Source organism: Motacilla alba, chromosome 10 (assembly GCF_015832195.1).
Source record: "Motacilla alba alba isolate MOTALB_02 chromosome 10, Motacilla_alba_V1.0_pri, whole genome shotgun sequence".
NCBI lineage: Eukaryota > Metazoa > Chordata > Aves > Passeriformes > Motacillidae > Motacilla > Motacilla alba.
Genome location: NC_052025.1, coordinates 1,567,029 through 1,587,497, shown reverse-complemented (window position 1 = coordinate 1,587,497; position 20,469 = coordinate 1,567,029). Strand labels below are relative to the sequence as shown.

Genomic DNA, 20,469 nt, shown 5'->3' with positions numbered 1-20,469 from the left:
GGGATGGCCCCACGGGACCGCCCCGCGCCCGCTTCCAACGCCAGCCGCTCCGCCGCTCTCGTGGGAAGATGCGGACAGAGACACACAGATACAGATCCACGCATATGCAGACGCGGCAGGATCGTCCTTGGGAGGTCGTCACTTCACCACGTATTGGGAAAAGGTTTTTCCTACATCACGATCGCCAATAGCGCCCAACAGCGAACAGCTCCGTTCCCCGGGCAAACACAGCTCCGACCCGGCCACGCCACGCTCCCCCAAACATGATGTGAGGGGCCGGCCGACACAGCACCTGCCTCCTATTCCAGCCCTACACGGCACAGGGAAATCCCGAAAGACCGCTGTTTCCCTCTCATCCCGGCCCGGCTCCTGACGAACCATAGGTGAGCCGAGGCCGCTCTCCCCTTCCCGGGGCTCAGCCCGCGCGGCACCGGGCCAGGCTGTTGCTGTCTCCCTGGACCCAGCAACTTGTTGGGCAGGCAGCGCTGCCCGCGGGCGAGCCCGCACGGGCGAAGCGGGGAGCGGCGGCTGCCGCCGCTCGGAGGCAGCCCGCACCGAGAAGCCCGCGGCACCGAGAAACCCGCATCGCTACAGCCGAGCGGCTCCGCGCTCCCGCCGCTCAGCCCCGCGCCGAGTCTTCCCCCTCTCGGCGGCTCCGCACAGACCACACGCTCTATGCAACGTGCAACGGCGGGGCAGGACGAGGGTCCTCGCGGGCTCCTACCGGGAACGCTGTTACTGTGGCATTGCGGAGCGCCTAAGCCCCACCGCTCTCTCGCTTCCTTCCTTCCCCCCGCTCGCCTCTTGCCCGCTCCCGCCGGCTCCGCCGCCGCCGCCCGCAGCCGCCGCCGCTGCGGACTCCAGGCGCAGACCCCCGGCGGGGAGGGCAGGAAGCGCGTCATCACTCCGGGCCGCTCCACCGCTCTCCGCCCGGCCCGGCCCGCTCGGGGGGACCCGCGGCTCCCGCCCCGCGCCCGGAGACCGGCGGGAGCAGAGCCCGCCTCACCTGAGGGCTCGGAGCTCCCCCTTACCTGGGCCTGAGGGAGAAGCACCTCCGCCGGCCGCAACCCTCACCCAGGCGGTGAGGTAGCGTCGTTCTTGCTCTGCCCACCCGGCACCGTGGCGGGTAGGGCACGGCAGCTCCTCGGGGGAAGGAGGAGGAAAGCCGGAGCAGCCCCTCGGGGAGGAGAAAGACCCCGCGGGGCAGGGTAGGGCAGGGCAGGGCAGGACCCACCACCAGCGGGGGCCGCTGCGGGGGCACGAGGCGCCCCTGAGGCAGCGCGCCCAGCGGAGCCCCCGGAGGCGCGGCGGGGCCGGGGCCGGGGCCGGGGCGGGCGGCTGAGGGGCGAGGCGCGGCCCGCGGGTGTGCGGAGCGGCCCCGAGCCCCGCGGAGCGCGTCCTGCCGAGCGCCTACGAGTCACAGAACCCGTTAGGGTGGAAAAAACCGCTGAGGTAATCGAGTTCCAGCTTAAGACCGAAAACCACCTTGTCAAACAGATCACGGTACTGAGTGGTGCCGGACGTTTCTTGAACGTCTCTAGAGGTGGTGACTCCACCACCTCCCTGGGCAGCCCGTTCCCCTCTCTAATCACCCTCTACGTGAAGAAAATCCTCCTAGTGTCCATCCAAATCCTTCCCTGGCATAGTTTAAGACTATGTCCTCTTGTCCTATTACTGATTGCCTGGGAGAAGAACCGGACCCCCACCTGGCTGCAGCCTCCTCTCAGGGAATTGTGAAGAGTGATAAAGTCACACCTGAGCCTCCTCCAGGCTAAACACGCTCAGCTGTTTCTCACAGCACCTGTGCTCCGGACCTCTCCCCAGCAGTACTACCCTTCTCTGGACCCATTCCAGCACCTCTCTGAACTGAGGGGCCCAGAACAGGACACATCTCGAGGTGTGGCCCCACCAATGCACAGCACAGGGGAAGATCCACACCCCTTGTCCTGCTGGCCACACCGTTCCTGACGCAGGCCAGGGTCCAACACCACCGACAAAAGAACTGCTGTAGCAGCAAAGGAGACTCAGGGCTTCCCTCACACAGCTTGTATCATTTAAACAGTTCTAACACTGTTAGAGTTGTGTAAATGCTTTTCACACCAATATATTGATACAAATGTGAGAAAATAAATACCTACTCCAACTTAGGTCTCTTACATGAATTAGTACCAGTACAATACTGGGGCCTCTGTAAAACTGCAACAGTTGAAAGTCATGCAGTTAAAATAATTTCACCTGATTTAGTGAAAGTACAGTCATTAGTAAATATTTTTGCTTGTAACCAGCTTAAAAGAGCCACATAAGTATACAGCTGGTTTGGCCTTTTAGAGTAATCTTGCTCCAACAAATTAACCTTAAGACACTAAACTCACAATGCATGGTGACACAGTCCAACACAGTTACACAGCTTGTATCAATGCACTTGGTGGGCATGTTCAAGGCAGTCCATAGATATAAAACCCAACCAGATTATTTTAGACGTCCACCTTACAGAATTAAAAGCATCACAATTTCAACAGGTGGTCTTTTCCTGCTATCCCCTGATAGTTACCCTGAGCTGTGCCAGCTTTATCAGACAAGAGGTGTCTGCTCTGTTAACTAAAGTAGAGGTACACAGGATTTGCCTTATAACTTGCTAATTCTTGACAATATTACGAGTTTCACAAATGAGTTATTGTGTTATCATGTTACTAAAGAGATACTATCCAACCTGTTATTAAAAGAAGTGATAACTAAAGGGTTTTTTTGTGGTTTAGAGGTACTTTTGCACATGTAAGTTACCTGTGAACAGCCATAATATTTACATAAAGAGCAATGGGATGTTTTGGTTTGTTGGGTTTTTTGTTTGGTTTGGGTTTTTTCCTGGCCTTTTACTACCATGATGATAAGTTTCCAACAATGTGGTTTTCCCTGTGTGGCGTACAATTTACCTCTAAAAAAATACATAATGATGCATTTCATTCTTCTCTTCATGTAGTATTATCCTATTTCCTGGCTCCAATACTGCATCAAGAGAAACTTCTTGTACACCATTACTAGTTTTGATTGCATTATCTTTTTCTGCCTTCACTTTTAAACCTTTTCCTACCCTGTGTGTTCTCTCACATAATAACATGCAAGGCCACAATTCCAGTCTCTGTTGCCCTTGTCATTTCTGTGTTCTTCTGTTTCCTCTCAGCTCACAGGAAGGCTGTTTAAATCTCTGTGCTGCATTGACCTCCAAATAACTCCTTTGAAATGTCTGCAAAGAGATTTCAGCAAAATGTCAGTAAAAGTACCCCCCCCAATCCCAAAGAACAAAATTTCACTGCAATGTGGAGTGCAATGTCAAAGCCAGGCTCCCCTGTGTCATTTCTGTGTCCTGCTCCTCCCAGTACATCTGTCTGGACACATTTACTGTCTCCCTTTGTGCCCAGCTGGTGACTTGCTTTGGGGCAAACCAGCTTTTTTTTTTTCCCCCCATTATTTGCATCGTATCAAATACAAGGTGGTCTGAGCACATACCTGCATTCTACAGTAAGAATCCTTGACAAAACTAATGCAATAATAAATGAGGTATTCTGTCAATCTGACGTGAGGATTCAGCTTTTGTTATTTCAGTAACAATTCTAGGCTTTATTTGTATTCAGAGAATACTTTGAAATTAAGGCATTCTATTGGACACTTGACTTCTCTTCTAAGGTTGTCTTTTCCTGCCATCACAGCTATTCTAACACTTTATCTTTCCATCTTCTTATTACCAAACTCCAGAACTTTAGGGTGTGTTTTATCAGAGAAAGAATTACAACAATCTAATGTCCTTCTTCAAAGTGCAGTGGGTGTGGTGTGTGAACATCAGGGATGTTCTCTAGTGGTTTTCCTTTCCCACAGGTCAGGAGACAGACATTAAATGATCTCCCAAAAGAGTCATGAAGTACCCTCCCAAACTATCCCTAAATGCTGTCATACTTGTCATACTTGTTCACAGCCCTCTGTTAATCCTGGTATAGCAACTACTTTAGCATTCTGGCCCTCAAAATATCCTGTGGATGAGAGCAGCACTGGCATATTTACTGATGTTTTGGGTGAACCCGTCTGTGTGCAATGAAGTACATTATAAACAATTTTCTCATCTGTCATGTCAAATACAGTTAAAATCACTGTTTCAGAACAAGTCCATTAAAATGTAACCTAAATCATACCCAAGCCTGTAAACTAGATTGTGTGTGACAAGACTATTTTAATAATTACATTGGATAGCTAAGAAAGATATATTGAAGACATTTATAAAAGTGACCTTTATAATAAGTCAGATTTATCCTTGTTAAGTAATACTAAGCAAAGCTCAGCACTGCCAGTATTACTCTAGCATTGCAGGTGGGGATGGTTCTGAGTGCTCTCACAGCCCTTAATGGCCCTGACCAACCTCACCTGGGACCTCCACCACCCCCCACCCCCCCCAGGTGCTCGATATAAGGTCAGGCCCGAGGCTGGAGCTTTTTGGCTCTGTTTTATTGACACAAGTTTCTCTAGAAATTTGGGTTCTTTGGTGAACGTGCCTACTGTCCCAATAGCTGTCTTGTAACTCTTGTTTGTGTAACGTAGGGTTGCTTCTGGGTTGTTTTTGTTTGTTTCTTTGTTTTGCTGGGAGGGGTTTTGTTTGGGTTTTTGTTTTTTTTCCTTTGTTAAAATCCTTGGACTAGGGACTATTGCAGTCTCTTGGTGTAGCTGGTTCTGGTATTCTACTAGTCTTACTGGGAAGTTTCTGTGGGGAGTTTTCAGGTATGTGGTGCTAATTCAGATGGGTTCTTTTTGTTGTGCTCTCTTTAGTTGCAAAAAACAAGTGGATTGTAATCTAGATTTTATATTATTTAAACTTGTGACTTCGTAGTTTGAAATTTTTTCTTTTCTCTGCTTGACACCTATTTAGGTGTTCATAGAAAGATTACCAATGTATTTGGGGTTTTTGTACTCTTTTCTGAATCAGTATAACTTTATGCTTTTCAAAGTCCATTGCAGCCCTCCCCAGTGTCTTTCTAGCTTTAATTTGTGAATCCAATTAGCTCTCTAGCTGATCTCTGCTATTCTGATCCTGAGCTGATTAATTTCTAATTGGTATTGGTATTTAAGCTTTTCGTTTTCTCTTTGAGCCCCTCTTTACTAGCTGAGTTTGTTGACAGTGGAGCATATCTTCAAATTATTCCCATCATTCTGGATTCTTTAGCCTCTTCCTCAGTACTCACAGAGATTTTTAACTGCAGTGGTTACTTCTCTTGAATTGGTGTCTTCTTACTACTGTGGTGCCTGGTATTGAGCAGTTCATGGGCTTTATGAAGATTAAGTTGTCTCTGCTCCCTTGAGGCTTATTGCTGCCCTCTGACTTCATCAGAGTCATAACAATCTCCTCCCTCCCCTCCTTGGGCGACATCCCAAAACCTCCCTGAGCCGAGGGGCAGTGAAACCCCCTGTGCTACAGGTGGGCAGGGCATAGGGGAAGGAGGAGGGCTCTGATTTTCTTCCCCATTGCTCACCGCCACTGGAAGCTGCCAGCAGGTGTGAAGTAGCATGTGCCACATCTTGTGTCCAACATTCAGTGAAGGTTTTGCATGTGTGAGAGGGAAGTGAATTTGTGGGTGACAATTTTTTGCTGCTTGCCTGGTGTAGATACTGTCTTCTTTTTTGGTAACAGCCACTTTATTCAATACCATTGCACTACACAAAACCCACAGCATTACTGTGCTACAACAACCATGTTCTTAATTTACATGGGCTTCTTTATTCTTGTAATAATTGGACCTATGTGTAAACTTTTCACTGGTCCTGCTAAAGATCAGTTCTGTAAGGAAGTAGGTCATTACTAAGAGGCATTACAGCATTGCTGAATCTTACTCTTCAGATTTGCACAGTAACTTTCAGAACTTATTTTACTAGAAAAAAAATTTCTTTGGAGGTCAGTCCTTAAAAAAAGATGCTAAATAACTGAAGGGATCATATCCCTCTCATTTTATGGTAGAGAATTACAGTATTCTAGGGAATGCACAGCAGTCTTATCATGATCTAACAATTTTTCCTAGCTCTACTAATTCTAGTTATGATGAAAGGACAATGCATTGTCTGTTAAGGCAGGATCAGCTGATCTTAGAAAATTCATTTTTTAGCTTTGTGGTTACAAAAATACAATATGGAAAAGAAATTATATTTCTCTTTTATGGTGGTTAAATCTGCAAAAAAAAAAAGATCATTTATTTCTAAATGAAAAAATAAATTTACAGGGTTGACTTTATTGGTAAGGAACACTCAAGACCAAAACTACAGAAAACAAAGAGGCTCTTTTGGTACCTAAACTTCAAGGGAACAGCTACAAGAGAAGGAAAGATAGGATTTTAAGTCAGGTCTAGTTACCACAGAAAATGTCAGCCCTAACAAAGTTAAGGGGACACAGGTTTGGTGGTGTGGAAGGTCAGGAGACTTAAGAACCAGAGTGGCATCCCTCACAGTTGTGTCTGACACAGCACCTGCAGTGGCAGGGTCATAAATTGATCCTGTAGTCAATGTGTCTGGCTGCCCTTGTGCAGCCAGATTTTCTGATCATTTGTATCATCAGAAAAATTCTGACTCCTTACCAGCAGTGTTTTCTGTCCCTGAGAAGGCCACCCAAGTTGTCTTTTAATTATGTATCTCTGTGGCTTCTGATAAACACATTAACACTTCTGTTTGCAGCTGAGCTACATTCTGGTCTGGTGAACACTTCCAGGTTTTCAAGAGTGCTGCAAGAAGGATCAGAAAATGCACATAAGGACTGTTGTTCACAAACCCACATCCCTCTAGGTGATAAGTCTCAATATGAGCAGTAAGTAATACAGAGTCTTTAATACTGGGATTCCTGAGTAGCAGTATACATGCTTTGCCAGGTTTGTTTTCAAAAACACCCACTGAATTAGTATTGATTTTTAGAAGTCTGACCCTCTTTTGTTTTCTTGTCCGTATCCAGAACATGAAGTTTGCTGTACAAATTACACATGAAAATACTTTATTGCAGTTTTAAAAACAGAATTCAGCCTTCTAAATTGCTTGGCTATTACACGGTGTGATCCAAATTGGATGTGACTTGTATGCAATTATGCTGAACTTTTTGCTTTGTTTGAAATTCATATCATGCAGCAATAACGGGTATTTTTTCAATTGCCTGTATTTTCAGGATGCTGATAAAGCACTGGAACAATGCCAGGAATTTTAGGAAATGCATTGCTGTTTCCCTGGATCACCAGATGTTAAAATACATTAACTCTGTTTCCGGAATAAAGAGTCATTTTTATTGTATTTCTTTAACTAGGGTGATTCAGTGTTAGACAAAAATCTTTACCTTTAAAATGAGAGCTGTTGTTAGCACCTTACCTAATACTACATTTTATCTAAATTATTTGTTTGAAGACATGTAACTGTTTTCTTTTCCTTGTATAATCTCCTTCAATGCATGATAAGAACTGTGCTTCATTTTTATCGAGTTGTTCTATTGTTCAGAATTATTGGTTATTTATTATTTTTTAGCAAAGAAGTCTTTACAAACAATGAAACACAGACTTGGACGTATTTAAACGAATCCAACATGTGCATTGAATCTGTGTGGTACCAGAGGACAGAGCTGTAGCTGACACAGGATTATTTCCTGCTGGAGTTTTGCCAAAGAAAAATTGATGTCATTCTCACTGTTCTTTATTGCGAGTCTCCTCTAATGTGTGTATTTAATAAAACAAACATCTGGGCCCATAGGGTAAACTCCATATGTACCAGCAGTGTAACTCTTCCAAATCAATTTTTATTTGCAAACTTTTCACTCAAGCAAAACCATCCTGAAGTATCTGCTTTGGGGCTGTGTGCTACTGTAATGCTACTTTAGCACTACTTGGGTGAGGGTCCATAGTGAGGCAGAGTCCCCAGGCAGATGCAAGGGAGAGCTGCTTCATTGCAAAAGCCAGGCCTTTTTAGAGCAGTGAGTTACATAGCTTTAAAGCATAACAAACATAATTCAACCAACCACCATAGACCATGATGTGAACACGTGGAGGTCATATAACTTGTTTTTCTACCCCTAATTCAGCTGAATCTCTTTCCCACAGTCCTTTTCTACTTGGCCAAAGTAAGAGGCCTGAGCCATGGTTTTAGAAGGCCTTCCTTTTGTAAAGTTTTACTTGTCAGTAACACATGGGGTTTGAGGAGCTGAAGTGTTAGATAAGCTTTGTTCCTTCCTCTGCTTCCCATTCAGTTGCTGTTCTCTTTATGGCCACACTGGGATTTCCATGGCATGGCCCCAGGCTTGTGCAGGCAGCCAGCACTGCTGTGTCTATTGATCTCCTCTGGAGAGCCAAGGAATGAAATCACAGGAAAATGGAGCTGTGTTTTGGGATGGTTACTTCTAAGATAAAGCATGTGGTAGGTCAGAGTACAGGAAGACATTTGTCATCTGTGCTGTCAGGAAGCTGCTTACATTGATTCCTCAGTCTGTTTCTTCCTGGCTGTTCCCAGTGCTTTCCCTTGTCCTTGTGCCTTGATGCTTAACAGCTGGAGTGGGTGCTGCACCCAGGTGTAAGGTGAGCACTGAGCTGTGAGCAGGGGCAGGTGGGCTCTCGTGTACTGCACAGGCTTGTGATTCTGGCCTTTTCCACAGCAAGAGGGAAGCCCTGCCAAGGGCTTCTGCTATAGCACTTACTGGCCTTAGTTTAACTTTTCACACACCTCAGATTCTGGTTGGGTGTCTTTCTAGATATTTGTATTCCTGTTGGGTGATGGGGTTTTTTTGTTGGTTTTTTTTATTTGTTTGTTTGGTTTGGGGTTTTGTGGGTGTGTGTGTGTGTTTTGTTGGTTTTTTTTTAAGTGAACCAAATCCTCAAACCTGCTCAAACAGTAGTAGCAAAAATATTTTTCCTTTCTGTTAAGCAGTGTATGTACATAAAAGCATAAATTTCATGTGGTAGAAATATGCCAGTGCTTTTGCTTAATGGTATTGGACCGTATTGCTGACAAATAGTAAAATCTGAGGGGAAAAAATAAGGGGAGGGCAAAAGATAAGGAAACTTCTTCCTTGTAGCTGGTGGCAATGCTTTGAATCTTGAGCTCTGAAAGGGATTGCAGTATGTGGGTAGAATTTTGCTCCATAAACAAAGTGGTTGCATAAAACAGACAGTCAGTAACTCGGAGGATAAAAGCAATTTCCATAAAGAAGGCAGTAGATTTTTGAGAATCTGTCTTCTACAATAAAGTCTTAGGTCAGTTTATCCAATGCTATCTAAATGGGTGAAAAATGCAACATTATAAAACCCTGATGAAGTAGATCAGCTTTTACAAGGTCTCTGTGGGAAGAGAAGAGCCACTTCTGCCATTAAGTGGGAGACTATAATTATGCATAATTGATAATTCTGCATAATGTGTCTTAAGGGTAAGTGTGCAAGTGGAGTCCTTCTCTGGCAGTGCTGAGCAAGCAGCCTCTACCTGTGTGCATGTTCTTTGTGCACGTCAGAATGGCCTGTGTTTAACTGAAGTGATGTCTAGGTCTTGTGGCATTCTTGTTTGCAGAGGCATTTTCTAGACATTTGTGCTAGTGCTGCTTTTTCTGCTTCCTGCTCTAATCAGAGCACATCATTTTGTTCATGCATATGAAACCAGGTTTATAAGAATAACAGTCTCAACCAAATAATTAATAATATCTGATTACGATTGTCAAGTTCATATATAACTGTGTCTTTTTAGCCGTGGGAATAGCAAATTAATTTTCCCTCAGTAAAATGAAAAATTTGTACTCTTTGTATGAGAGCATGGACAGCACATAATTAATATAATATTCCATGTAATTTGTATTTCTATAAAAATAGATCAGTGCATCCTTTTTGTGCCCTATGAATCTTTATCTTAGATGGTTTTACTTAGAAAGTAAGCTGCCTTTTCTGTGACTTCATTGGTAAATCTCTTGATTGTTATGGTCTTTTGTTGATGTATTAAGTCAATAATGATTGAACAGCCTTTTTAAAATCCTAACCGCAGTTACTAATGAGAGCTATACTACTTCTAGCATGCCTGAGCTCTGGGAGGAACATAAATTCAACAGCCATGACTCTAGATTTTATGCTCAGCTCTGTGACACCTTTGTACTTTCTGGTTTTGGGGGACATTTTAGCTCTCAGGGTTGGCCTCGTTTATGTTCAGTTGTCCCACCTCCTGCTGGGTGGTGGGAAGTCAAGGATGGCCGGCACTGCTCCTTCTCCCACACTCTGCTTCAAGCACAGGTGCCTTGTATTTCTCTAGGAAGCCCCACTGCCAGCCCTCTGTTGCCATCAACCCCCTTCTTGGGACATTATTCCCTGGAAGGGGCCGTGTCCTTTGCTTTTCTGCTGCTTGTAATGCAAATGAGGTGGGGTGCCCTGGAGCAGTTAATGTACCCAGCTATACCACTAGAACAGGGCTAGACATTCCCCAGCCTTTTCTTTTTCCTTTTAGAGATCTCATCACAGAAGAGTCTTTAAATCTACTAATTGTAATCAGAGCTTGTGTATTTGGCAGTTTTCCCTTACTCCCTGACCAGCTTTACTATTTCTGCCAAGCCACCCCTTCCTTCCCACAGCTGAATGCTTTGCAAGGCTGGGCCTGAGACAGCTTGTCCCAACTCTGGAAAATGGACCCATGGATTTCTTCCTGCAGATGTAATGAATTCTACAAAATTATTTGCTCTTTTTGGATTGTATTTATTACCTCAAGAGCAAAATTCACTGTTTAAGTGCAGACCTGCATTCCTTCCAGAATGGGTTAGTCTTCATTGTGCTATATGCTCCTCCTCCTTATCCTGCAGGAAGGGGGAACGAGAGATCTGGAGGTTTTGTGTTGATAAATCCCTGATGCTTTACTTGCTGGAATGTATTGCATATGAACATGCACTATTACACATTTTGTGGTCGATTGCGAAGAAAAAATGCATCCCAAAGCAAGGGAGCAGTACAAGTTCTCTTATATCACTCTAGCCTTGTGCTCATGAAGTGTGTTGAGGGCTTTCTTAAGTGTAGTACATCTTTTTTAACTATGAAGCATGAATTGAGACTTGACGGGGGTGTGTATCCTGATGGGAATTTGGTGTCATTCTTAGATTTTACATGCCATTCTGCAACCTGCATTGTGCATAGCTGGCTTTAGAGTTGGTATTTTTTTTCAAGTACCCTTGCAAAATTTGATCATTCAAATAAAGCACAAAACAAGTTCTTTTGAATGCAGTAGGTGTCTGTGAGTATGTGTGTGCATGTACATGCCAACCTCATTTACCAAAGAGAAGCAATTAGTAGTGACCTTGGCAATTTGGGCAGAGGTGGTTGGTTTTTTTTTTTTCTTTTAACATAATGCAGCAGATTTCAGTAAGAGTTAAACTCAAGGTGGGAACTGACATATACTTCTCATAATTTTGTTTCAACTTTGCAGGCAAGGTTATTGATAGATAAATAACTTCTAGTGAGGTAAGAGTGTATGCATAGGTAGAACTCATAGACAGAGTTGATTTGGGGATTTTTCTTCACTTTTGAATGAGGCTAATCTCAGTGCTTGGCAGGGCTAGATCCAGGCACAGGCAAAGGAGGCAGCAATAGGGATGGCAGAATGGGCTCTGGCAAAGCCCTGAAACCAGCCTGGCAGCTGCTGCTGCCAGCAAAGGGGATGAGAATGTATGAAACAGCAGCTACTTCAGGAAAAATGGGTCATGTGAGCCTTTGCTGGATCCTGTTCACTTTTCTGTGGCAGAAAAAGCCAGCTCTGTGTGTGATGTGTGCACTTCATCCTCAGGGCAGCACAGGGTAGTTTGCTCATGCTGATAAGAAGCCTTGAGCCAGCTCTGGTGGTTGGCTTGCATTCACTGTGTCTTCCAAATAGAACGTATTCAATTACTCGTTAGCCACTTCACAAATCAAACAGGTACTGCTTTAAAAACAACTGCCAGGGAAAACTGTTGGTGAGTAGTGGCAGACACCCATGGATATTTACAGACAGACAAAAACTTAGATCCACAAGAAATGAAATATGAAAGATGAGCAGAACAAGTGAGGAGAAACTCATTTGTTCCAGCAGAGCAGCAAGTTGTGGGCTCTTACATGGTGTGCAGACAGAAGTGGCAAGATGGAGAAATGCAGGAGAGTGCTCCAGATGTCAGAGTTGTGGAGAATGATGGCCTTGGGTTTTGTGGGCCTTTGTGAAGGGACCTAGAAGCAGCATGTTCTGAATTGGTGGAGGAAGTGAGGGATAGAGAGTAAGTCTATGGGATAGAGAATTGGTCTATGAATTATCAGTCATTAAAAAGTGTTACTTTTACTTTTCCACAATTCTATCCAGAAGAAATTGTAATAATGTCTCCAATTGTTGCTGAGTCCAATGAGTAACTTTCTCCAGTGGCACACTTCCAACCATTCTTGTTTTCTGAGATGGAATACTCTTCCCTTGCCCAGAAGTGTCATCTCTTTTGTGGCCACTAAACTGGGTTTCCATGTAGGAGTCTAGACTGTAGATTCTCTCAAATATTTAAATAAATGCAATAGAGGCTTACTTACACCATATTAGGTGCAGCCACCTCTGTGAGACAAATACTGATGGATTTAGCAGGAATGCTGCCACACCGGGGCAAAAATGAGTTTCCTCTTACAATTGCTCTTTGAAAAATGATACTGAATGCCACAAAGTACAGCACTCAGTATCTGGGCATAACTCATCAATGCAGTTAAATGTCAATTGATCTACATGTTACAATACTCAAAAACCCCCTACTTTGTTAAAGGCATTTTCCACAGAGCTTCAGTAACTATTGGCACCTTTAGATCCCTTTAGTATTTGTCAGGATTTCTTTGCATTGCCTCTTCCTACCACTCTGACAAAGCTCTGTGTGTCAGATTGTTTTTCTAGGCCCTGATTCAGCAGCCAGCATCAGGAGTGAATATCTCAGCAATAGCAGGATATTCAGAGTTGTGACTGTGGCAACAGTGAAAATGAAAAACTGGTTAGGTCTACAGTGGAATCCATTTTCGTGGAGGAAAAACAGTCCAGTGGGCAATGATCAGTTTTCTAAAGGAGCCCATCACCTGAAAAAGCCAGTAGAGCCCTGCTGCAATACTGAAATAGCTCAAGTCCCACCAGTCTGTGTCCTATCTGTGAAAAGGCTATTTTTTAACTGATTGATCCTGCACCTCTTGAAGCTGATGGCACAAATCCTTCTGGGATCTGTGGGGCAGGATTAGGCATTCCCACAGCTTGCTGGTGAGCACTGGCACTATTGCTGTACTGACAGGGAGAAAGTACACAGGGAAGTGATGAGGCAGAGCCCTGTTTTGTGGCCAATAGGCACTTCTGTGTTGTGCAGTTGGGGCCATAAGATGAGGTAGTATCTGAACCCTGGCCTGCCAGACATCAGTTCTCTCTGTGCAAGCATTTAGGGAATCTTAAACATGGCTGGCACGGTGCTGAGGCAACAGCTACGTCCAGGATGAGTTGTCCTGTTTTATCAGGTGTTTTTTAGAGAGCTGGGAGCTGTAACCTTCATGACACAGTGAGCTGAGCTTTTTCCTTTCACTGCTCCTGAGGCTGCCAGGATAATCTTATAGTTAGGCAGTTGCAGTACTGCAGCAAGCAGTACTAGACATTACTAAGTGTAAGCATCCTGCCTTAGGAATGATTTTGTTATTCCTTCAATAATATGCAACAGTGCCAATTAGAGATAGCACACAAATTAGAAACACATCTTGCACAGAAATATTTTGTATCCCTTAAGTGTTTAATTCAATTGTATCCTAATACAAATTTACTCTAGCAGTTCTAGTTGAATTTTGCATAGTATTACTTTATGTTTATAGAATTTGAATGGTTTAAATACTTCTTAACCACCTAGGGAGGAAGAAGTATCTCTCCTGCAGCAAGAACAGGCTCTGTAGCTGTGCCAGCCTTTGCCCTCAGAAGCTGGCATGCAAGCTTTGCAGATATCTCAAGCTTTCCTTAGCAAACAGGACTGGAACTTCTTGTGTATCATGCATGTTTGGGGGTAGGAAGGAAGTAGAAAGGAAAAAAACCCTTTTCTTCCTAAGTCTCTTGTTTGACAAGAGCCTTAAATAATGAGTTAGGAAAAACATGCGAGATTTTTTTCTGCTTCTTGCCTGCCTAAACAGAACTTTTTTTCTCGTTGTTGACTGCAGCCCAGGAGTAACAGATGAGAAAAGGGTTTATAACTGCACTTCATGTACAGGTTTAGCAACCTGGAATCCATTTTGTTCATGTTATGATACTCTTATCTTCCGCAGTCTTGCTAAGTTAATGCAGTTTTGTGCACTGCTGTTACTCAAACACAGGGAGGAGGAGGGGAAGGCTGTGCAGTGCTGCAGCTACAATGTGGAGTCATCTGTGCCACAGTGGTAACAAGAGATGTGTGTGCCCCAAACACACAGCAGGAAGGACAGCTGCTCCTTTGCCTAGGAGAGAGTAAAAGGGATGTCCTTCACAGCCTGGGAGTTGGGCATGTTTGGGCTCTATCTCTTGAATATGCTTGCAATGGTTACATCTCCCTCCTGTGAGGCAGATGCTGGCCTTTAGATTTAGAATTGGCCAAGGAACATCCCCAGAAGACAGAGGCTGGTCCTTGCTTTAGCACTTTGAGAGTAACTGCAGAAGCAAGCTGATAGGGCTTTCCTTGAGAACTCAATCTCTTCAAGTAATAGAGAGCCTGTTAGCTCTAAGTAGGAGCAGCCTTTTCGTGTTAAGATTTACCATATAAAATCATCTTACACTTGATGTTCACCCTTGTTTTCCTCTCTTTTTATGCTTTGCACTTTGGTAAGGCAGATTTCCATTTGCTCAGCTGAAAAGTCTCTGAATCTGGGCTTGCAATCTACAGTGAGCTAATAAGAGCAACCAAGGTCTTGCATTGCCATAGTGCTTTTGTGTTGAGGCACTGCAGGGCACAGGGAAGATGATTAGCAGGTACTGAGATAATGCCACCCTCAGACAGGGGGGCATATGCACAGCTCTTAAGTGAGTGTTTCACGGGGTGTCAGAAAATTAACAATGACATGCAACAAGGGGTCAATCCAGGATGCAGCCTGCTGGTGGCTGGGCTCACTATTGCTTTCCTGTTTGTAAGATAGGTAGTGTGTCCTCAATGCAGCCATCTTCAATGCTTATTGCTTCATCCTACACAGCCAGGATCTATCAGGCCTCCACTGGGACTCACTTTTCACTTATCTGAGAAAGCCATAAGTCAGATTTCCAGCTAAACTCAGATGGGGAAAAAAATTCCAGTGAAAAAGGGGAATTGAGGGTGAAATGGAAATGCCATAGTGACTAAGTGCTTGAACAAAATGAAGGTACTTCTGTGTACATGAAGGACTAATGTTAGTGGGGAAATTGAATTTTAAGATAGCATCCAGTTGTATTGCACGAGAATTAAAGGAAACTGAGGTGATGAACATAAATTGTTTAGTCATGATCAATAAAATAATCTTTAATTTCACCCCAAAGTTTAATTTCAGCTCAGGTCTGTGATGTTCCATGTTGGTAACTGGCTTTCTTATTGAATTTAAGGAAAAGACTAACCCTGTAATACTTGTCATTTTAGGGGTAAAGAAAAGGCTTTGACAGGGCTGGTCCCTTGGAATCTCCAGCAGAACCCCATCCATGCAGACATTCAGCTGCCCCCTTAGGTCTCCAAGGCTATGCTGCTCAGATAGTAAGGAGGACAAGGCCTAGGGGCTGAAGATTTGGTGGCTTTCTGCACACCCTGATCAGTGGTTGGAATTGACAGTAGCTTGTGAGGGATGTTTTGGTGTCTTTTCATTAAGTACTGATGTTCACATTGCAATGCTCAGAGGAGCTTGGGTGAGGTGTGTTCTGACTGAAAGCTGGGGAAGAGGTTGGAGAGAGCTGGCTGTTTGACCAGATGGAGCTGAGGAAATGGTGTGTGCCTGAAATCACTACACGTTTCGCTGTGGATTTTAGTGAGAACTGAACAGCCAAGGGGCTGAATTCAGGATTGCCTGTGTAGATAGACTTAAGGAGTGCAGAACTGTAAAAGCACCTGAGCTGTAAGTGCAAGTCCCATAATTTAGATGCTATTTAAAATCTCATTTCAAGAGACCCTGCTGAGTGTTTATTCCCATCTCTGAGTGTGTAAGTACATTTTCAACTCTGTCACTGCACACTTAGGTCTGCTGTGCTTTCCCTTTCTGAAAACAACTGTAAGCACTTTTCATTGAGTTCTTTGCTTAGGTCTTGTTGAAGGACAGCAGAAATCCCAATCAGCTTGGAGCCCACCAGGTGTACAAACCTCCCCCCTGTGCCAGCCAGCTTTCCCAGTGCAAGGGAGAGCTCCAGTATTTTAGTACAGGTACAGTCCAGCCATCACAAGATGTTTCCCAGTTGTGTGACACTGGTGGTGTACAAGAGCTCTGAGTGCTGGGAAAACAGCTATAAACTGGTTACAGTTGGAAACAGCAAATATATTAGACAAGGAGTGGGGGAAGAAAAGGGAGAGCATAACATTAGATTTTCTATGCCTTTTTGACTGTGTAAGGAGTCAGTTACAACTTTATAGTTTTGCAAGGAAGTTTGTGCTGCTTCAGAGAACTTGGCCACAGGGCAAGAGGGTCTACCAATCTCACAACTCAAAATCCCTTTTTGGCTCTTGGACAATTTTGCAGATGTTTCTTTTGTGCTTAGACACTGCTTCTGCTAAGCAATTCAATGAGGGAATAGTATCCTCCTGCCCAATATTGACACACAGCCCTTCCAAAGAGGGGAGCTATGCTAATCACCACTTCTGGGGTTTTTCATGTAGAATGTTTGAGGGAAAATAAGCCCAAACAGAATCCATGAGATGAGATGCATTTTGTTTATACTCATTAGTTGGAATCATGTTAACAGTGAACAACTCTCAAGCTTTTGTGGGTACTTTAATACTGGGATATAAAGGATATTGTGCTACTAGAGCCCTGTTCAACACCTCAAGCAAAGGTGTGTACTGGGGAGTGTTTCCCCAGGAGGAAGGAGCCGTTATTTCAGGGAGCATGGCCAGTTCTGTGCTTCTGCAATAGCAGGTTTACTTCCCCTATAATAACTCAGAACTGGGTTTTTCACATCATCAAGTAGCAGAAAGCTGGGATTTTTATCTGCATTTTTCCAGCTGACTTGTCAAAAGATGTTACAATTAAGCTCACACACATCAGTGCTTTTGAAAAAGCTATGTCCCATTATTGATCAAGTCAAGGATTGACTTAGAGTTGGTGAGTTGAAAAATCATGTAGTGAATATCTTTATTTCACTCACTTTTAAATGAGGTATTCAAGACAGAGCAGTGAGATCTTAGCATCTCACCTTTTGGCAGATTTGTGATGCATTGATTGCTTTATGATTTCTTATTCTATTTTTTTTTTGGTTTATAAAATTTCCAGTTCTTTGGTTTGCTTTGTGAATCTTGTTAAAATCAGGAGGTTCATTAAAACACCTAGAGATGAACAGATGTGGTCATGGGCCTGAATAATTTTGGGGACTCCAGGTAAACTCATTACATGTTTACTGTTTCACTGACAAAACTTATGTAAAACATTTAAAACTTATGTAAAACATGGCTATGATCTTAAATTTTCTTTTGAGTTTGTTACATGCCCTGATATCCTGCAGAAAATTAGAGCATCTGAAAAAAAATCTCTTCTCTTTTACTCTGAATTTGCAAAAATGGAAACCAACAGCTGTTCCAGAGCCAAAAATAAATAAAAAGCATGTAGCAGGTGGTACCATGCATGTACATCTAATTGCAATCTAACAATCTGCAGGCCAGCTACCAAATAGTGAGGAGTGAGATCATAATTTGGGCAGAGAAGGGGAGCAAAGACAATGGGAAAGCGAGAGAAATAGTTTTGGCTCAGGAAATTGGTATCTTTATATAGGAGAGAAATGAGTGTAACTAAGAGCAGTGAGTTGTGATATCCTTTTGTTTTTGAAAAGTTCTCCTCTTGACTCATCACTGGCTAGAGAAACTGGCTATAGATGCCAGAAATAGTGGGGAAATGATGGCATGTCTGGTTCATGGCTCAGTACAAGTAACCCTGATGGATTTGTCAGGTGAGATGCAGCTCACGGCTCTGAGGATCACACAGAGCAGTTGTGGGTCTGCTCCTGGGCCTCCTCTCACATACTGTGTGTGTCTGCTCACAGCTGTGCTGTGGAGGATCAGATTGTGAACAGCCCTTCTCATTTCTTCATAAAGGAGCTGTCTTAAAGCACTGCTTTTTTGTGGTGTGGATCTCAAGTGCTCCAGTGAAAGCAATGTTCAGGATGGACAGAAGGACTAATGTGGGTAACTCTGGAGTCACAATTGCTAGGCTGGGTCAGAGGGAGCGTGGTGTGTATCTGGCAGGTGATTCTCTGATCAGTTGTGCAGTGAAAGTCTGAAGTCAGCAGGATGAGAGGAGGAAGCATGAGCCCATTCCCAGCTGCTTTCTCTCCAAAGATCTGGTAGTGATTTATTTTACTGCTGTTTTTCACTGATGCCCCCCACAAGGCATAATTTGTTTGCATTTTCTGTGATCAGATCAATCTTCCCTCTTATTGTCAGCCATTCACTGATAGTAATCCTCAGTTAGTTCTTTCTTTTAATGCTGTCTTATTGTACAGATAAACCATAAAGGATTTCTTTGCCTGGAGGACATGTGCTACTAACTTAAACTGATTTAGGAAATGCTTTTCCAGAATTTCACTGGGCAGCACACTGAAAGCATTTTGAAAAAATATTTTAAATTAAAGCATTCAGTACAATAGCACAAGCCCAAGAGTGCTTTTTTCCCTTGCCTGGCACTCCTTTCAGTGGGTGAGATGTACTCCTGCATGGTACCAAGAAGATCATGTACCTCTGAAACCATCCTTGAAGGGCATTTATCAATGTAAGTGTCATAGCAGCTCCCTGTTGCCAGGGCAATACTTCAGAAATGAGAAATCTACAAACCTGTAGCTTATTTGCAAGTTTCCTTCAGAAAACTTAATCAAGCCCAGGGTCACTAAGGTTCCTCACAACTTCTAAGGGGCTCTGACTTAGGTCGAAGCACAAGCGGAAGAGATGTGAATTACAGAGGAGAGCAAATTGTTGGCAGGTGAAGTTAGGCTGCTGTTGATGACTTTTAGTCTGCCTGAAAGAGCTGATCTTTGAATGGGCAACATGGGCTAAATATTTGGGGGGCTGAATGAATCACAATCCTCATTGTTTTAAGGAAGTTGCTGAGCAGTACAGTGCCAAGTATAATATTTTAATTAGTTAAGATCAGTTGTTCTTCCCAATTTCCACTGATCACAGTAAACAGCAATTAAGAGCAATCAGCACAGAGTGAGGGTGCTGCTGCCATGGAGCTCAGGATTAGGAATAATCAAAGCCAGAGTACTGGGCTTATTAGTGCCTGGGCCATTGGCTGGCCTGCAGTTTGCTGAGAGTTCTGCTTAATTAAAAGCAGCAGGGACGAGCTGATGGCTTTGTGATCTGGCCCTACAGTCTGAGAGTGCTGATGGGGCAGACACTGCTGTGGCACAGGGTGGAAGAGCAATCTCTGTCTGGAGACCAGAGGTGGGATTTTCTCTGTGAAACAGCAACTTTCAGGTGTGTTTTGCCCCAGAGACACATGAGAGGGGCTGGTCCCTGCCCTCAGCTGATCATCTGCATAATGAATTAATGCCAGGGACAGAAAAAGACTGCTGCCCAGGAAGTTTATAATTCATTAATGTAGGAGGAAAATACAGGACCTGCTGGATCACCTGGCTGGTTTCACACTCAGGTCTGAGGACGGTGCTGCCCATCATGAAGGAAGAGGTGTGCTTCCCACAAGTACAGCCTGGAAAAGGTGTCCTCCCCTCAAGCCCCTCCTTTCTTCTCAATGACCTGCCTATGCAGCCTCTTGTAAGACTGGTGCTAGAAGGAGCATTTTCCAGAGCTTTCATTGTATTTGTTGTTTTAATTGAGACAAAATAATGGTGAAAGATACTTGCATGTGCCAGGAAATGGGAAAGCATTGTCTAATTTACACGCTTGGGTAGCAAAAAACCCCACAAGTCTTAAGAGCTGAAGTATTGGGTTCTGCTTTTGGGTGTGTGAAGCCTCCAGTGAAACATGCCCTACAAGTAAATTGCAGCCTGTTTGAAGCATGTGGGGTGGAGGAGGTTCCCGTGACACAAATGCCATTTGTGTTCCACATTGCCTGCTCCAGCAGGAGCCTGCTGGCCCTGGGGGATGAGAGAGGGAGGCTGAGGCAGGATTCAAACTTCAGGCTTGCTTCAGGGAATGAAAGGATGACGAAGCCAAACAAGGGTTTAATTTTGTCCTCCCTACTTAAGCAAAGCTGCTCACCATGAAACAATTTTTACTAAGTGCCAGAGAATCTGTTATAGCCACATGAGCCTATTCTGCTTTTCCAATAGGAATGTGTGACAGCAATAACTGCAAATTATTTGTCTTTG

General features: G+C 44.0%; 1 protein-coding gene across 5 annotated transcripts in view; it reads right to left on the bottom strand.

Moving 5' to 3' along the window:
* Window positions 1-2,844, bottom strand: part of TLN2 (talin 2) — a 146,954-nt gene extending 144,110 nt beyond the window's left edge. For 3 of the 5 annotated variants that reach the window (XM_038147557.1, XM_038147556.1, XM_038147562.1), the window contains exon 1: window positions 725-950. The gene's annotated coding sequence lies outside the window, so the exon portion shown is untranslated. Of the gene's footprint in view, window positions 1-724; window positions 951-1,031 lie in introns of those variants that run through there. The other 2 variants (XM_038147558.1, XM_038147559.1) reach the window with 1 other exon arrangement.
* Window positions 2,845-20,469: the final 17,625 nt, after the last annotated feature.